The following is a 14,557-nucleotide window of genomic DNA, read 5'->3' as shown; positions in this document are numbered from 1 at the left end:
AGAAAGATAAGTTGAAATATTTAACATTTTGACTGTTCACATCTTAGCATATTGTACACAATTTCCTTTCCAAATTCCCTGTGGAATATTTGACAAAGATGTACATTGAAGAGACTGTCTAAGGAAAAAGTAATTCCCAAGGTATGAACAGAACCATTAAGTTTGTATTTTGTTTGACAAATGGAATTCTTTTTCCATGTAATTTCTTGTTGAACTGACCAGGTTAGGTTTTATCTATCCTGCATATTGCTACCACCTTCTACATCTTCTTCAAAGCAGGAATTAATTACAAATGGGCTGGAAGCAGTTAAAATACTAGAAATCCTTGTTATGCGTCTCTTTTTGATTAGTCTCAAGAATGGACAAATTCTCCAGCATCTCTGCTGGACTCTAGTTGCTGTGAGGTTCTGGATTCCAGAAGAATCGCCTCTGCCCTGAAGAAGGTAGTTGAATGGGAAAGGAAGCTGAAAAATACCCATTTAAATGCCTGGCCTTGGTTAAATGTGTATCAGGGTAGAGTTTACCCATCAGTATTTCTGTGCTTGGAATTACAGATGGTAACATCTGAAGTGCTGACATCTGCAGGGTTTCATGCACCCTAAATTGTCCCTGTTCCCTCTCATGTTTCACAGAAGTAGTTTCCACTGCTATTTCCTTATAACTTAAAATAGGGTATTTTTGAAATGGGATACACATTGTTTTAAATGTCTACTAACAACATTATAGAATAAGAATCATAAAGTGGTTTGGGTTGGAAGGGACTTTAAAGACCACCTAATTCAAAACCCCTGCCATGGGTAGGGGCATCTTCCACTAAACCAGACTTCTCAGAGCCCCATCCAACCTCAGGACAAGATAACAGATCCATTTCTGCTCATCACAGGAGAAATGCAAAAGCAACAAACTCCGTAAGAACAACTGTCGCGGTCTCCAGCTTGGCAGTGCTGGATGGTGAGGCGCTGTGACCTTCTTAAAAGCGTCTCCAAGGTGACGCCGCTCCAGCAGGTCCACCACACCCTCACACACATGTGTACACGCAGACACACAGACAGCTCCCTAGAATGGGTTGACAGCAAAGAGGCAGGAAGGATCTTCGTATAGAGTTCCATGGGAGGGGTTTATTGCAGCCACGCTCGTGAAGGGGTCCAGGGACGAAGAGAAAGAACGATGGAGGGTCCAGGTTTATATACAGGAGCGGATCAAGCATCAGGGACCAATGATCTGAGGGCACAGGGGCGGTACATAGGCAGGGCTAGGGTAAGGGAGCCAATAGGGAAACTCTGAGGGAGTGGCGATGGGGCAAGGGCCAATGGGGGAACAAGGAGTGGAGAAGCTTCTTGGGCAGGGACATAAAAGGTAACGAGGGGCGGGGAGGCCAACGGGCCAACCGAGAAAGCAGAACTGGGGTGCTTTAACATACCAAAGCAGAGCATTCTGGGGGAAGCCTTTTCTGTTCACCCTAACCTGGGGAGGATCTTTGGTACTAGGGACTGTCCCACCAGTGGACTCTCTTTGTCCCTTGTACCACAGGCCCACTGGCCACCACAAACAACAGTTAAGTGTCTTCTAAAAATAACTTCTGTCAATGGGTATTTTCTAGATGTTGATGAGTTCTTAGACTTTCATCAAAGAATACTGATGATAACGTGGGTAAATGCGGAATTTACAGAATTACTAAGATATCTTAATTTACTTTTTTTACCCTGGGAAGGAGACAGACATTACAATATTCTTTTTCAGTTTAGAGGGGTTTAGGAGCAGACATTTATTGGATAGCTTTTTCATTCTGATCAGAAATGTAATTCCACTAGTTGAGATTTTCCTGTAAATGCACATGGCTAATGTATTTTCTGGTCCTAAAGAGAAAAAGATTGGTGGGTGACTCAGCATATTCGTTCAGCTGCTTTAAGATCTCTCTTGTGGTCAAGGTTATTGTACCATACTGCAGATGGATCACTGCTCAGAAGCAGTTTGGAAACTCCATCCAGCAGATCTAGTGCTTGCTTGTCAATAGTAGTGGAAAAAATGTAATAAAGATAGTTAAATAGCTGTGTTGCCAACTGTGTTACCAGCAGACAGATATCAAAAAGGAAAAAACATGGTTAATTTTTATTCTTACAGTGAAATTCATTACATTCTTTCCTGTATAAGTATTATTGGGCTTTCCCAGTCAACAGTCTAATATAAGAAATAGAGAAAGTAAATTAAATAGCCTTTTATTTCTTTATATAGATAACTTTGAAATATTTCTGTGCAAATAATCATAATTTTACCAATTTACATTCCCTGTGATGCACAAAAATATCAAAACACTTTGAATGATGAAAATGTTTCTAAGTCTTGAGTTTAAAAGCATTAACCTTTCTTTTAGATGACAAATCCTTTGGTCATTGTACTGTGTTTTGGACTCTCATACTGATGTAATTCTCCTAAAGAGCATTCAAAATATGCTGCTAAAAATAATATTCTTATCCTGTCAATAAACTGCTATAAATAATCTGCTCTCTGAGCTGCTGAATTGTCTTATTCTTTCCCGTTACATTAACTTTAAATTTTTTCCTAATTGCCTTGCAGTCTTTGCACAAACCCTCTCATTGAGCAAAGATCTGCAACCCTTCCATCCTTAACCTACTGTAGCTACCAGCAATACATGTTTCGGTGCATTTTGTCATCTTACTTATTTCTTGTATTTTCTGTCTCTCTTTATAATAAGAGAATCCTAGAATGGTTTGGGCTGGAAGGGACCTTAAAGACCATCTATTTCCAACCCCCCTGCCATGGGCAGGGACACTCCTCACTAGACCAGATTTCTCAGACCCTGATCAAACCTGACCTTGAAAACTCCCAGGGATGGTACATGCTCAGCTTCTCTGTACAGTCTGTTCGAGTGCCTGACTACCTGCATAATGAAGAACTTTGTCCTTATCTAAACCTGCTGAATTCTGAGCATTCTCCAGATTCTGGGCATCTCTTGTTGGCACTGGCATCAAAATGTTAGGAGCGGGATAGATTGAGGTTCCCTTCCCTGTAAACTTTAATTTAAACTCTGCCTGCACCATGTTGAGGAAGTCCCCTTCCTCTCAACTTCCAAATTTTTCATTAAGATCATTTTACCCTGCTGCAAGATCCACAGTAAATCATAAGAGTGACAAATGGCAAAGGAGATCTCTAACTACGAACAGCTAAAACAGCTGAACAACCACCCAACAAATGCAAGTAACCAATGAGATGAGATGATCACTTTATTATTATCAGATTATCATGAGCACTTCCTTTCCAACCTTCGTAGCTTTTGTTTATTATGTTATGCTGCTGGTCAGAACATAAATTTCTTGTGGATAACACTAAATTTTTTGTACGTCTTCCATAATTCACACATTACATTTTGCATAAATTCATATTTTTATGAAATTAAACAATTGAATTAAATTAAATTAAAAATTAAATACCATGTTGTTGGTCAGACCTTGTTCCCTTTGCTCATTGCCTTTAAAGAATGATCACCAAAACAGTAATTTTATGGTTGTGCATATATGTATGTAGATGTCAATCTGGCATGTGATGCTGAGGGTGGTACTCCCTTTTTGAGCAGCTACTACTGATCACAAGACTGGCTGCTTTTCTTTTTCTTTTTAGTACAGCACATTCATGCCTCTAAAGAAATCAGCTAATACAGTGGAAGGAACACACTGGTTTGACATCCAGTCTGATCTTAAAACATTTTAAAAAATATTTTAAAATATAAAGACTTCTAATGATATCTGTATCATATGTCTTGGATTTTCCCCACAAGGTAACATGCCATGTAAAACTCCATCAATCTGTGGAAAAGCACTGAGAAGAGGCAAATGGCAGCTGAAAAAAACATGCTAAAAAAATAATCTCTTTTATTATTCTCTTGCCAAGTTTCAATAAACCTATATTTTCTTTCCGCAGCAGAAATCTTACACACAACAATGATTTTCCCCCATTGTATAAATGTACACAATACACCCTTACATCCTCTTCAGACAAGGGAACCTGAGTCTGGAATTGTTTTACACTATGCACACTCTTTGGCTACCAGGTGGCTAGATATTTTTTAAATTTAAATTTAAATTTTTTAAATGTGATGTGCACACAGCATCTTTCAGACTGCTAGAAACAGTTTAGCCTTACAAAGCAGCTGACAAGAACTCCCTCTTTATCCAAATGCTGGTTATGGACAATTTGAACAATGACATAACACTAAATGCATAATCAGTCACTTAGGTTCAGTTAAGCAGTATTTTTCCCTTTATGCTGCCATAACTTCATTACTTGTTGATACCTGTTGTAATCTATAGCCTGGTATCTAAATGATAGACAAAACCTTCTGAGAAATCATTTTGTAAGTATATTTAATCAGGAAAAAATATAGCAACGAAAGTAAAGTCAGATTTCCTTGCAATAGAGAGACTCAGAGGCTATGAGACTCCCTGATTAGGTTTTTGTGTTAACACACCTATTATAAATCAGTTATAAAAACAGCATGAAGTTGGTTTTTTCCTATTGTGTTGTATAAGTCATTTGTCTGAATGAGAAATGCATTTCATACAGCCAGAAAAAGTACTCACATTATAAAAAACACTTTAAAAATAAGATTAAAATACTATTTATATTTTGGAAAGAGCAATTATAAATGTGGTGCTAAGGCAGTTCCATAAGAAGAAAAACACTTTTCATAAGAATTATAATGTAATGAGAGTTTTATTTACTTGTACTAGGATCTTCCCATATGCCATTGTTTAGAATATAAGAATTTGTAGTGAAGGACTGCAATGCCTATAAGTAGCATAATGAATACAAGAATGAGAATTTCCAGCTTTATCGTTGTTTTAACCCTGGTAATGCAGTATATTTGGAGTTTAAATATGATAGTCTTTCAGACCTGTGTTTAATTACAATCTGTTAATAGTTTCTTTGATCAGAAAAGACTTGGAAAATAGTAGCAACCCATGTAGCAGCTGTCGAACATAACCTCTAATTAACTGTTTGCAATGGGAGGTAATTAAGGCAAATACTTATCCATTAAGACAACAAATACAAGAAAGTTGTAGTAACTCTAGAATTGACAAAAGAACTGAAATTTTCTACAGACCCTGTCTTTGGAATCTTCTATGTATCCAGTATATTGGATCTTCACTTCTATTTTTTAATATTATGCCATTCATCTCCTCAGATGTACCATGGCTGCAATATACATACATAAAGAACTGCCACAGACTAGTATTACTCTGTAATAACTATTTCTTTTTTTCTCTAAATGGTTCTTGCTGTGGTGAAACAACAAGCTCTATATACACAGAATGGTTAATTTTTAGTAAGTGGACGTAAGTGGTTAAAGTAAAACACAACTTGTTCACCCATCTGAAAAAGCAGATAGGTACTGTTTTCCAACAAACATGTGAGACAGACACCATATGAACTAAAACTAAACTTTTACATGAGTCTTTGCAAGTTCAAGACTTCTCAAGCCTTGGATTTCCTTCATCTAAATGCTAGCTGTTTCTCACAGTAATCATTTTGTGTCTTAACTTTAGATGTTAAATGACTTCTCTGACCTAATAATATGCAATGTATGCAAATCCCCCAAATGCCACAGCATATCAGGCTTTTTTTCTATTACTATTTTTCAGACTAATCCACTCCTCCTGCCTTCCCTTTCAAGACAACTGCAGACAGGCTTCAATATGAAATTTCATATCTGCATTTCTAGTGCAGATGCTTAATTACAAACTTGTTTTGAAGCTTTTTGCTCTTTGGCTTACTATACATTTACAAACAGTCAAATTTCACTTGCATTATTAGAATTATTTTTATAAACCGGGATAATAGGGTTTATCCGTTTAAATACATGAAAGGTATAAAGCTATTTTTAAATGAATGCTGAAGCTCCTCATTCTCAATATAGAAGTTTTTTACAGCACTTATCATGCTGCAGTGATTCTTGAGCCTTCAAGTGTGAATTGCAGCTGAGTAACCTCTGTGCTTAGTTCTCTAATAGTAATAATTCCAAAGTGACAAGCCTTTGCGTGACAGACCATTTTGCTTTAACAAGTTTTTTTAGCTGCTTAGTTCACAAGACATTCTGGATATGCTTCACAGTCACTAAAAAAGGACAACTTTATCTCCACAATAACTAAAGAATTATATAAATTCACAAAAAGGAAAATACTAAATTCCAGTGAGACCACTGGAAAAAGAAAAGACAACCTCATCTCTTCTTCTCAAACATGTTGAGCGCTACAGAAACATTAGTGTTTTCATGAAGGCAAAAAACCTAAAAAATATTGTTTCAACCCAAAACAAATTTTTTAAATTATTTAGTTATTTCTAAAATTCTGGTTCTTTTGTACTTACGTAAGAAAAGAACTCAGGCAAATACTCTGATGTACAAGCTACAAAAAATACATATCATACCACCGATAGCTCACTGCAATCAATTTAAAACAATACAAGAAATAGCTCCTCTGCTCCATCAGTAGGAAAAAACCCCAAACAACCCAAAAAAAGAAACAAAAAAAACCCCACCAAACCCAAGCACCACTTTCAAATATGCCTACAAAACATCTGATGACGTTCAGTCAAATACCAACCCAGAAATTCCGTATAAATAAAAACCAAATTAACTGTGTCTGGTGTTCACACAAAATGATCCCGTTCTCAAACAGTACTGATAAACTGCAATACAGGACCTCAACCATGAAAATCAAGAATATGGAACTTAAAGAAAAGACAAGCAAAAGTAATATCATACTCAGCTGACCATCATACACAGGAAAAGGAAAGAACAAGTAATTCAACAGTTCTTCATGCAAGCCTCTTTATGATTTTTAAGATAATGAGAAAAAACATTATCATCTGCACAAACAATTCAAAAAATACAGGTTTGTAATATTATGACAGGCATAATTTGATGATTGATTCAGTAAAAGAAAAATTGTTGTGAGGGAGCCTAGTACTGAGTTCTAAAGAGAAGTGTCACAAACACAAAACAAAATATAGAGCCTAAGAAGGTATTTGAAAAAAGAAAGGAAATTAAAAAGAACATGAAACTGTGGGTTTCTTCTGTATTTTTCCTTTTCAAAAGACAACGTAACTTGAAAAGGGAAAAAGATATAGAAGTCAATATGGAGCCTCCAACATAGCTGGAAAACAACTGAAACAAAGTGGACGGGACTTCTGGCATATTTAAAAGGCAGAAAGAACCTAATGCAAGATAAAATTTGACAATACATAATTTTATGCCACCAAAATTTTAGACTGAAGAATACTTACAATTTATTTGTCTCAACTTAACATTGAGACTTAAGTAAAAACCATCGGATGGCACGGCTACCCAAACTGATCAGCTTGCTCTTCCAAAAGTCAAAGATGAGCCAAGAATATTTTTTTTTCTTGGAAGGAAAGGAGAAGTGAGAACTGTTCTGTCCTCTCCATTAAATAAAGAAAACAAAACAAAAACAACAACCCAACAAAAAAATCCCCGAACCACTTCTTTTTTTCCCCCAGGAAAGCAACTTGCTTTCCAAGTCAGGAATCTACTCCAGTGTGGATCAACCCTGAGGGAAATCACAAAGACGAAAACTCATTGCTGGAAAGGTTTGATCAAAACTTTGCTAGTCCTATAATAGGAATACTGTCCATCAATGGGTCCACAACAACCATTCACACAAATTTCATTCAGTTATTAATGGGGGGATTTTTTGTTTGTTTCCTCTAGCATCCTCATATTATATTTATGTGCCTAATTTTGGTGTGTTCACTGTACCTCAATTGTGAGATTTACAACCTGCAGTGCTTCAGTTTAATTCCATCATGAAAAAATTGTCATTTTTCTGCCATGTTTCCTCTCCTTGGGCTAATGAGACTAATTCTGGTTTACATATTTAGTGCAGACCAAGGTAATGTAGCTCTAGACCTTTACATTATCGGTTCATTTTGAAAAACATCGTATTTTCTTGCTCTACTTTTCTGTATGCTGTTAACTTTCCTTACAGTTCTAGTGACATTCACCTTACAATATATCTAAAATTTACACCACCAGGCGTGCTGATACTTTTCTTTACTGATGAAATAATACTCAGTTTCAGAGTATTACTTCATTAGTAACATACATTCTTGTGTACTCAGGTATTATTTTAAATTAAATACTGTAATAACAAAAGGAATAACTGCTTCTGCTTGTCCTCATATCCAAATTAGATAAATTAATAAATTAATAGAAGAAGGTCAGTAGCTGCAGAGATTGTGACATGTAATGGATTACTTGCTAGGATGAGGAATTTTCTTCACAGCTGCATTTGCTGATAAGGCAGCAGTACATTGTCATCATCACTTCTGCTTTTAAAATGTTATCATGTCAATAACTTAAGTCTTTAAAAAAACTGTTATCTTCTACCAGATGCTAGCATAATTTTTATTTATTCCATGACAGATTTATCAGAATAAAAAATTGATCAGAGTTATTCCATTTCTTCATTGGATTAATTTATAAATTAGATACTGACTGTCATTATTTCAGGAAACAGCAGCACACTGCTATTTCATACAGCTATTACTTGGTTAGATAAACCAATGATTCATTATAGAAAAAAAGACTAAAGCACTATTTTCTTGCTACTTTCAACGCAAATGGTCAATCAGCATTCAAATTTAACAACATGGAAATGTAAAAACCAACCAATACATGGTATTTTGCTTCCCATATAAACAATATTTTACAAGCTAGTAGCTATCAATATGCAATATACAGAGCACAGACATTAACATAAGATCGGGTAATCCCAGGTGATGACGTGAAGCTGTTGACAGATTCCCTAGGTGCTATCATTGAACATACTATTTTCACATTATCTTTTCCTTTGATCCAACAATTCCCTCTGGCACTAGCAAGAAAATCCTAACAGACATGCTTTGGATAAAACACACCTAGTTAAGCTGTCCTAGCCCCCCTAATTCCTGTTTTATCCCACTGCAACTGTGGAGGTTCCTCTGGATTTTTTCTGCTCTCTGATTTAGATGCTAAATTCAATGCACACTTTGTCCATCTCTGAATTGACCCTGTCATGGTAGAAATTGCTGTGACTTTGCAATTTGAAATGCACTTCCATGGCAGTCCTGGGAATCAGAATGATTATAAATGCTGCATATGTTTGAACAGTGCATAGTACTGTGCAATGAGCTAGGATTAATTAAATTTCAAAGCCAAAAAATATATTTCACTAAAGCTTTAAATTGCCCACGCAGTCATCTACATTAATCATCTCATTTCATATCAAAACTGTTCATTTTGGCCACATTTTTTATTGCCTGAATATTAATTTCTTATTCAACTAGTCCTGCTTCTGACTCTAAACAGAGCACATCCCATGAATATCACTAACTGTTAATTAGTGTTGAATAAAACAAAAATCCCAATGTATAAAAATCTAAATTAATAACAGATGCATCCAACTCGGCAAATCAAAACTCATGATACTAAGAACTAATTAACAAAACTACAATCTCGGTGGTTTCTGTTCAATATTTAAGCTAACCATTGGTTGTCTTTCCAGTGTTTAATCAGCCATTAAGTGTCTTTTCTATAAGTATATCCCAGTGCAGAAGTAAACTTCTTTCCTTGTAAATGGGAGAAAATAGCTTCTTTTTATTTTATTTCATCCATACAGTGGCTGTTACCATCATTGTTCCAATGAACTGGAAGGGTGGAGGAAGAAAAATTACACTAGGAAAACAAAACAGAAAAGAAACCTGAAACAAAATTAAAGAAAAAAACCCTAAAACCAAACCTTTTGCTTTGAGAAACAGACATTGAGTTAGGCTGAAACAGCTGTTTAGAAACAGCTTACCAAAATTAATAAGGCTCTGAAACTCTCACATTTCCCAGTGTCTGACAAGATACCTGGTCTACCTCACCTAGCACAGAGCTGCATGAGAGTGAGAAAGGAAACTTCCATCCCACATCTTCTTTCTGCTTTCCAGTTTAGAGTCAATGAAACAGATTAAATCATCCAATGGCAGAATTATGAATAACGGATCAGAATAATCTTCCATGTGCTGCCAATACACCTGCAGGTGCTGGTGAAGCTAAACAGGCTTTTAAATTATGTATTTACAATAGTACCAGGAGGCACTGTTATAATGTCTAAATGGAAATTTTTTTAGATGACTGCATCTATCAGTTTATGATCTCCATTTAACAAGACTTGCTAGTGGCAGCTTCAGAACCAACCTTGAAAATTGCCCTGAATTCTAACGGATTAGGAAAATACTTGTTCTCTGTGAAAATGAGCAGGACTGACAAATGCCAGACAAAAACAATATGCAGCACAAGAGAGTCACACACCACATGGGTTATATTCATCCATACTCCTCAAATTCATGTAAGACTCTCCACTTCTCACCAGTATAAAGCACATAATTTCTGTCCAGATAGACTGATATGAAGAAATTTGCAAATGGCCACCTTTGCCTATCATTGAAAATGCAGACCTTTTTTAACACTGTGGATGTAAAGCCAGTTTCACTTTACACCATTTTCTTAATTTTTCTACTTTACAGTACTCTCCCAATTTTCTACAATCCCCTCAAAAAGTTACATAGAAACACTTTTCTGCCTTTTAAACAGGTTTCTGTGAGTCTTTGAAAACATTTTGTCCACTACATGTTGATCCTGAGTAAAGTTTACTTGTTAAGAAAAGTTAGGATAACTTGACATATGTAATGTGTCACCAAAACCTCTTGGTATTTTTTTCCTTCACCTGGAGCAGACTGGCTGATGCTGTTTAAATATGTCATAGGTTTAGCAGAGCCAGGGAACAATATTTTCCCTTTGGCAGTATGGAAGTGCCCATCTAGCAGTGTGAGTAGTAAGCAGAGTTGCTCTGAGTGTAAAATCTAAGATTCCCTAGTAAAAAAAAAAAATGCACAGAACTTCCCTAAGTTACCCATAGTTCTGCTCACATAATAAATCTGTGAGTAACTCCTCCCCAACTCCTGTGGCCCGTTAATAGCATGTGAAACTACGAAATCTTACATTTATATTGTTCCCTTATATCAAGACTTCTGATTCTGTATAGGGCTGACAAAGCATTGAAAAATGAATAAGAATAAATGCAATCAAGAAACTTTATTATTAATGTCAGTAAATCGTGGTATCCTGGACAGATTTTTAACTGCCATTATAGCTTACCATTATATTCATGCAAATAACAAGTAATTGCATGAAGAGAAGATTTTTAAAAACATACACATGCCATATTCATGTATCTGTTCTGCAGTGACTCTGTATTATTCCCTTGTGTAAGTATTTGTAGTATAATATTGTATAACCCCCACTTTGGTGCTGCATCAGCTATGAAAGTAGTGATATTCCATACCTTTGAAACAATCATAAACTGATACTTCAAACAAGTGAAACAAGTGTGTACAGTGAGAATTGATGTGCCCATCACTAGGAAAGAATTATATCTGCAGTAAAATGCAGCCAGATCAGATTAAAAAATTATTTGTGTTCCTTTCTTTTCAGCACTGACACTCCCTTAAACAAGTCAAAGGTCTGGAATAAGAAGTTATTTCAAACTGTTTCTACAATAACACACAATTTTCTTTCAATTCTTCAAAATACTGATAGTGTAAGATAAAAAGACAAGTCGAACTTTGACAGCCTCTAAAGTCTTGATGGACTAAATTCAAGGATTACATGTATAGGAAGATATTTACTCAGCTGTGACAACAAGCCATTTAATTATGTTTGTTCCATGTCTTAATGAAGTTCATTAACACTTTCTCCATGAAAATATTTCTTCTTCTTGACAAGGAACTCATGCATTCGCTCTTTAATTTCATAGCTCAGCATTTGATGCAAGATGCAATATTCAAAGATACACAAAAAATTGTGAAAGCTTGCAGATTATAACTAAACTCTGCCACAGAATTAACCAGAGACTTGGAAGAGATTGCACCGTCATATTTTAAATGTTCAGTTTGGCTAAAAATCTCTGTTTGACAAATTGATTTAAGAAGCGATGTATTGTCAACCAGGGACCCCATGGCAGTTGAGAGAGAGAGGAAAAAGTGGAAGCGGCAGCCAAATTAAATGTGTGAAATCAACATGGCCCTCAGGCTTTTCCTTTGGGAAGCAATTCCTTTTTTTGGCCACTTTTGTAAGACTATAAATTAATTTGACATAAATGGTAAAATTACTGATCTGTGATGGGATAGGCAGACCCAGAAAATAACCTGTCATGAGCAAAAAAGCAGCCCAGAGATACTAGATTATTTTAGACAAAATCAATCTCTGAGACAGAGATTTGAAGATTACTACAAGCAGTAATGATTTAGCTTTAATCCTCTGTGCAAATAAATGGTACAAGAGGCTGGAGAGTAGCCCTTGGAGAGGGATATGGGAGTTGAACATGAGTCACCAGTGCCCTGGAAGCCAGGAGGACCACCTGTGTCCTGGGGGCATCAGGCACAGCATCACCAGCCGGGCAAGGGAGGGGATTGTCCCCGCTCTGCTCTGCACTGGGGCGGCCTCACCTCCAGTGCTGGGGGCAGTTCTGGGTGGCACAACAAAGAAAAGACATTAAACTATTGGAGAGTGCTCAAAAGAGGGCAATGAATATGATAAAGGGCCTTAACAGGAAGCTGTATGAGCAGCAGCTGGGGTAATTTGGTCTGTTCAGCCTGAAGGAGTCTGAGAGAAGACTTCATTTCAGTTACAGCTTCCTTGTAAGGGGAAGCGGAGGGGCAGGCACTGATCTCCTCTCTGCTGACAAGGGACAGGACCTGAGGAAGTGGCATGAAGCTGTGCCAGGGAGGTTTAGGCTGGATATCAGGAAAATGTTCCTTCCTCATGGGCTGGCTGGGCACTGGAACAGGCTCCCCAGGGAAGTGGTCACAGCACCAGCCTGACATAGCTCAAGAAGTGTTTGGACAATGCTCTCAGGTACATGGTGTGATTCTTGGGGCTGTCCTGAGCAGGACGATAGGTTGGACTCAATGATTCTTATAGGTCCTTGCAGTAAAGCCGCATGCAGAAACAACCTGAAAAGGAAAAACATTTGAAATGGGTCTGTTCACCATCTTAATACTGGCTTCAATAAGGTGGCTTGGAAACAACATTGTACTCAGAAAAGGAGGGCAGCTATGACCCACCTTAGACAGTGGCTTACAATGGGAGCATGCACCAGCACAGAGGACTGAGTACACTGTAATTTATTAATAGTTCAAATCTGTGCTCCCAGTTCCTGTCTCGTGACAGGTCCACGATGTTCCACGTGATACAGGTTTAGTCCAGTTCATAACAGACAGAATCATGTTGCATGTTCCCTCCACTGTCCCTTTTTTCCCCCTCAGAAAAGAAAACCAGACATGACTACCATTTTCACTGGTCTGTATATTGTAACAACTTAGAAATTTTAAGGGTCTGTCTCTTAATGTTTCTCCTTCAAATAACTGTGTTTGGAAGGCAAGCAGTAGGAGGACTTTAATAATGTCATTGCAAGGGAACTGAACTGTACCAAAGGTGAACGGTATGCATGATGGCATTTGTATTTCTGGCATCTCCTTCTGAAGAAGTAGTACATTAATCCTACAGACCAATTTTCACCTTGCTCTGGAGTATTTAGAAGGCATTTCAGTGACTGCAACTCTATTTCTAAATATTTCTATTGCTGCTAAAGATTTATTACTACTATTAACTGTAAGTGCAACAGACTCTTTCTGTTATTTCAGTGGGATTCCTCACAAGCAAGGGTCTGATATGCCTCCCATAAGTACTCTTTACCTGGATGCTTTTCTTGTGAATATATACCAGATCATATATAAGTACCTAACTTTTTTGATATCTGTGCTCTCTTGAATAAAATGTATACCTTGGCCGAGTGTCCACAGTAAAAAATTAGATATAAATCTCTTTCCCTATCCCTGAAGTATAAAATAATTTAAGCAAAAACTTCAACATGCTCTCCATAATAAAAAAAAATACTTTCCCCCAGAATTTTCAAGTGTTTAACAGTACATCTACTAGCTCAACACAACAGTAAAAGATAGAGTAACAGAGCCCGGGTTTCCTTTATTTTACGTCACTTGTGATGTATTGTGTCATAACAAATGCAGTACCATACTAATAACTGGAACATAACCAGAAGACAATCATCTTCTCCCACTGTATTTTATGCAGGAACATGCAATAAATCTCATCCATCTCTAATTACCTCTACTAATATTCAACAAAAAAAGACAACAATGCTATACACAGATAACTACTTACGGCAGCAGAAGGCATTTTACTCACTGCGGTGTAAGGACAGTTTTGTGACAATCTATTAAAATGCAAACCTCTTAACTAGTAAATAATCCCACCAGGCATGTAGATGCATCAATATTTAAAAAACTCTCCTGTCAAACTCAGGTCCTGCAGCCCTTTATTCACCAACATTTTATCACATGCTTCCAGGTTTCTGCCAGATCTCAGGAGGAGAACAAATAACTCAAGCTAAATGATTTTGCCGAAATTAATTTAGATAAC

The 14,557-nt window shown here is 36.8% G+C and overlaps 1 protein-coding gene across 1 annotated transcript in view; it reads right to left on the bottom strand.

Annotated features, from left to right (window-relative positions):
* The window catches only part of SV2C (synaptic vesicle glycoprotein 2C), a 116,125-nt gene that overhangs the window by 64,701 nt on the left and 36,867 nt on the right, over positions 1-14,557 (bottom strand). The window lies entirely within an intron of this gene.

This window comes from Corvus cornix, chromosome Z, assembly GCF_000738735.6.
Source record: "Corvus cornix cornix isolate S_Up_H32 chromosome Z, ASM73873v5, whole genome shotgun sequence".
Taxonomy (NCBI): Eukaryota; Metazoa; Chordata; class Aves; order Passeriformes; family Corvidae; genus Corvus; species Corvus cornix.
The sequence above is the reverse complement of the archived record's forward strand: the minus strand, read 5'-3'. Positions and strand labels throughout refer to the sequence as shown.